At 39.2% G+C, this 5,364-nt stretch overlaps 1 pseudogene; it reads right to left on the bottom strand.

The window, feature by feature from the left end:
* Positions 1 to 3,646: 3,646 nt before the first annotated feature.
* On the bottom strand, positions 3,647 to 4,537 carry LOC122480703 (annotated as a pseudogene).
* Positions 4,538 to 5,364: the final 827 nt, after the last annotated feature.

Raw genomic sequence — 5,364 nt, 5'->3', positions numbered from 1 at the left:
CAATATAACATTGAGAATGCCCGACCTACTTGTCTTGCAGCAAGGTTAGAGATATTAAATAGGCAACTGGATTGGCAAGAATCAGAAAGTGCTTAGCCACCCAGGTCCTGCTTTCATCAGTGCAGGACGGAAATCCCTCTTGTCTAAGAGTAGAGGTAGTTTGGGGAAGTCACTTGCTTCATAAGCTCTGATTACTTGCAAACTGAGGCCCAATAAGTCTCAAAGGACTAACTCTATAGAACTTGACAGAGCTATGGCAAAAGGCTTCCCCACTGCCATAGTGAGCATGATTAGAGCAGAAGATCTTTTAGCTTTTTGCTAAAAGAGCAAAAGGCATATTTACAGGCAATATATAGGTAACAAAAGATAATGTGGCCCTGGATCAGTGATCTCAAACTTGGCCTCATAACAAGATAACCAAGAGTATTTAAACACACATACACTCTCTCTCTCTGCAATAAAGCAAGTTAAATGAATTTTTTTGGCCTTCTAGTGCATATAAGTTATGTTTACACTGTACTGTAGTCAATTATTAAATGTGCAGTAGTATGTTTGAAAAATAATGTAAATACCTTAATTAAAAAATACTTTATTGCTATAAATGCAAACCACCATCTGAGCTTTTCACCAAGTTGTAATATTTTTCCTGGGGGAGAGTCTGGCCTCGATGTTGATGGCTGTGACTGATCAGGGTGTTGGTTGCTGGAGTTTGGGGTGGCTGTGGCAATTTCTTAAAATAAGACAGCAGTGAAGTTTGCTGCACTGATCAGCTCCTCCTTTGATGAACAATCCCTCCGTAGCATGCAATGTGGTTTACTAGCATTTTATCCACAATAGAACTACTTCCAAAATTGGAGTCAATCCTCTCAAACTCTGCTCCTGCTTTATTGACTAAATTTATGTAATATTATAAACCTTTTGTTGTCATTTCAACAATATTCACAGCATCTTCACCAGGAATAGATTCCATCTCAAACCATTTTCTCATCCATAAGAAGCAACTCCTCCACTGTGAAAGTTTTACATGAGATTGCAGCCATTCAATCACATCTTTAGGCTGTACTTCTAATTCTAGTTCTCCTAATGTTTCCACCACATCTGTAGTTACTTCCTCCACTAAAGTCTTACACCCCTCAAAGTCTTCAGTGAGGGTGGGTATCAACCCTCCTGTTCCAAACTCCTGTTAATGTTGATATTTTGTTTTTTTCCCATGAATCACAAACGTTCTTAATGGCATCTAGAATGGTGAATCCTTCCCAGAAGGTTTTCAATTAGCTTTTCCCAGATCCTTCAGCAGAATCATTGTCTATGGCAGCTATAGTCCTACTAAATATGTCTCTTAAATAATAAGGTTTGAAATTTGGAATGACTCCTTGATCCATTGACTGCAGAATGGATGCTGTGTTAGCAGGCATGAAAACAAAATTTATCTCATTGTCCATCTCCATCAGAGCTCTTCAGTGACCAAGTACATTGTCAATGAGCAGTCATATTTTGAATAGAAACTTTCTTCAGTAGGTCTCAACAGTAGGCTTAAAACATTCACTAAGCCATATTGTAAACAGGTGTGCCTTCATCCAGACTTTGTTGTTCCATTTATAGAGCACAGAGTGGATATAGCATAATTTTTAAAATTTATTTATTTTTAAATTTACATCCAAGTTAGTTAGCATAGTGTTATAATGATTTCAAGAATAGATGCCAGTGATTCATCTCTTATGTATAAATACCTAAGGCTCATCACAACAAATGTCCTTCCTAATGCCCCTGCCCCATTTAGCCCATCCCTCCACCCACAACCGCTCCAGCAACCCTCAGTTTGTTCTCTGTATTTAAGAGTCTCTTATGTTTTGTCCCCCTCCTTGTTTTTATATTATTTTTACTTCCCTTTCCTTATGTTCATCTGTTTTGTATCTTAAAGTCCTCATATGAGTGAAGTCTTATGATATTTGTCTTTCTCTGACTGACTTATTTCGTTTAGCATAATCTTCTAGTTCCATCTACATAGTTGCAAATGGCAAGATTTCATTCTTTTTGTTTAGTAATATTTCATTATATATATATGTGCCACATCTTCTTTATCCATACATCTGTTGATGGACATTTGGACTCTTTCTATACTTTGGCTATTGTTGATAGAGCTGCTATAAACATTGGGGTGCATGTGGCCCTTTGAAACAGCATACCTGTATCCCTTGGATAAATACCTAGTAGTGCAATTACTGGGTCATAGGGTAGTTCTATTTCTAATTTTTTGAGGAACCTCCATACTGTTTTCCATAGTTGCTGTACCAGTCTGCATTCCCACCAGCAGTGCAAAAGAGATCCTCTTTCTCTGCATCCTCTCCAACATCTGTTGTTGTCTGAGTTGTTAATTTTAGCCAATCTGACTGGTATGAGATGATATCTCATTGTGGTTTTAATTTGTATTTCCATGATGATGAGTGATGTTTAGCATTTTTTCATGTGTCTGTTAGCCATCTGGATGTCTTCTTTGGAGGAGTGTCTATTCACGTCTTTTACCCATTTCTTCACTGGATTATTTGTTGTTTGGGTCTTGAGTTTCGTAAGTTCTTTATAAATTTTAGATACTAACCCTTTATCTGATATGTCATTTGCAAATATCTTCTCCCATTCCGTTGGTTGCCTTTTAGTTTTGCTGATTGTTTCTTTCGCTGTGTAGAAGCTTTTTATTTTGGGGAGGTCCCAGTAGTTCATTTTTGCTTTTGTTTCCTTGCCTCTGGAGACGTGTTGAATAAGAAGTTGCTGTGGCCAAGGTCAAAGAGGTTTTTGCCTGCTTTCGCCTCTAGGATTTTGATGACTTCCTGTCTTATGTTTAGGTCTTTCATCCATTTTGAGTTTCTTTTGTGTATGGTGCAAAAAATGGTCCAGGTTCATTTTTCTGCATGTTGCTGTCCAGTTTTCCCAGCACCACTTGCTGGAGAGACTATCTTTATTCCACTGGATATTCTTTCCTGCTTTGTCAAAGATTAGTTGGCCATGTGTTTGTGGGTCCATTTCTGGGTTCTCTATTCTACTGATCTATGTGTCTGTTTTTGTGCCAGTACCATATTGTCTTGATGATTACAGCTTTGTAATACAGCTTGAAGTCCAGGATTGTGATGCCTCCAGCTTTAGTTATCTTTTTCAGGATTAGTTTGGTTATTCAGGGTCTTTTCTGGTTCCATACAAATTTTAGGATTGTTTGTTCTAGCTCTGTGAAGAATGCTGGTGTTATTTTGATAGGAATTGCATTGAATATGTAGATTTCTTTGGGTAGTATTGACATTTTAACAAAATTTGTTCTTCCAATCCATAAGCTTGGAATATTTTTCCATTTTTTTGTGCCGCCTTCAATTTCTTTTATAAGATTTCTATAGTTTTCAGTGTATAGATTTTTCACCTCTTTTTTTTAAACAAACGGTAGTTTATTAAAAAAGAATCAAAACAAAAACTCTAAGTACCAGCGTATACATTGTACATATTTAAATGACTCACAAGAATTAAGTTTTTTCCTTATACATTAAGGTCATACCACCTTGCTGTTTATCAAAAGATGTTCAAGGAGAAATCTGACTCCAAACTGCATACAGGATTGCCATCTTAAACAGACCGCATTTCAAACATGCAACACCACCACTGATAATAAAGCTTTGGAATGGGTGTTCATTCTATTATTCGACTACAAACAGGATAGAAAGCAAGATCAGTTGAGAATTTAATCTAAAATAGAATGGCAGCTGTCATTTTCTGCACCAGCACTCCTCACTCCTCTGCTGCCATCTTTAGTCAAAAATACTCCTTGTCGATCTTGAAGAGTTTCCATCCCTCTTCGCTGGACAGATCAGAAGCACCTCTTTTTTTGTAGAAGTTGATCGATGGTTCATTCCATTTAGCTACCAAGAAGTGCATGCTGCTGCAGCATCATTTCATGGCAACCTGGCTTAGGTTCTTCAGAATTTCTGATCCTATGCCAAAGCCTCTATAATCACTCATTCCGAAGAAGTCCTCAAGATACAACAGTTTGCCAATCCACGGGTCATAGGTAAAGTAGCACATGGCGAAACCAACAAGTGTCCTTCCGGAGACCAGTGCTCCTTGGGCACTTCTGCAACCAGGCAGTGGTAGAAAGGGTGCTCTCTGAAACCATCCTCTAGTAGATCTTTTTCAGTTAATATTACTTGCTCTTCCATATATTCGTATTTGGCCAGTTCCTTGATCAGCCGCAGGATGTCACTGCAGTCTGTGTCAGTGGCCAGGCGGATCACGAATTTAGCCATTTTTGTCTTTTGCTTTTCTTCCCTTTGCGGACCAGGCCCCTGTACTTGAACAGCAGGAGGAGGTGGTTCCGCATTCATCTTCCGGGAGCATCCTTTTCTCAGTCAGGCTGGCACCATGACCCGGCGAACCTTTGCAAGTGATGAAAAAGCTTCATCCGACCGCGACTAGCGCTGCAACTCACCTCTTCAGTTAGGTTTATTCCTACATATTTTATAGCTTTTGTGCAATTGTAAATGGGATCGACTCCTTGATTTCTCTTTCTTTTGCTTCATTATTGGTGTATAGAAATCAACTAATTTCTGTGCATTGATTTTATATCCTGTGACTTGGCTGAATTCATGGATCAGTTCTAACAGCTTTTTGGTGGAGTCTTTTGGGTTTTCCACATACAGTATGTCAGACATGAAGAGTGAAAGTTTGAATTCCTCCTGGCCAATTTGGATGCCTTTTATTCATTTGTGTTGTCTGATTGCTGAGGCTGGGACTTCCAATACTATGTTGAATAACAGTGGTAAGAGTGGATATCCCTGTCGTGTTCTTGACTTTAGGGGGAAAGCTCTCAGTTTTTTTTTGTCCATTGAGGATGATATTAGCGGTGGGTCTTTCATATATGGCTTTTATGATCTTGAGGTACGATCCTTCTATTCCTACAGTCTTGAGGGTTTTTATCAAGAAAGGATGCTATGTTTTGTCAAATGCTTTCTCTGCATCTATCGAGAGGATCATGTGGTTCTTGTCCTTTCTTTTTTTTTCTTTTAATTTTTTTTCAACGTTTATTTATTTTTGGGACAGAGAGAGACAGAGCATGAACGGGGGAGGGGCAGAGAGAGAGGGAGACACAGAATCGGAAACAGGCTCCAGGCTCTGAGCCATCAGCCCAGAGCCTGACGCGGGACTCGAACTCACGGACCGCGAGATCGTGACCTGGCTGAAGTCGGACGCTTAACCGACTGCGCCACCCAGGCGCCCCTCTTGTCCTTTCTTTTATTGATGTGATGTATCACATTGGTTGTTTTGAGGATATTGAACCCAATCTGCATTCCAGGTCTAAATCCCACTTGGTCATGGTGAATACTTCTTTTA

This window comes from Prionailurus bengalensis, chromosome C1 (genome assembly GCF_016509475.1).
Source record: "Prionailurus bengalensis isolate Pbe53 chromosome C1, Fcat_Pben_1.1_paternal_pri, whole genome shotgun sequence".
Lineage (NCBI taxonomy): Eukaryota > Metazoa > Chordata > Mammalia > Carnivora > Felidae > Prionailurus > Prionailurus bengalensis.
This window is presented reverse-complemented; position numbering and strand designations above follow the sequence as displayed.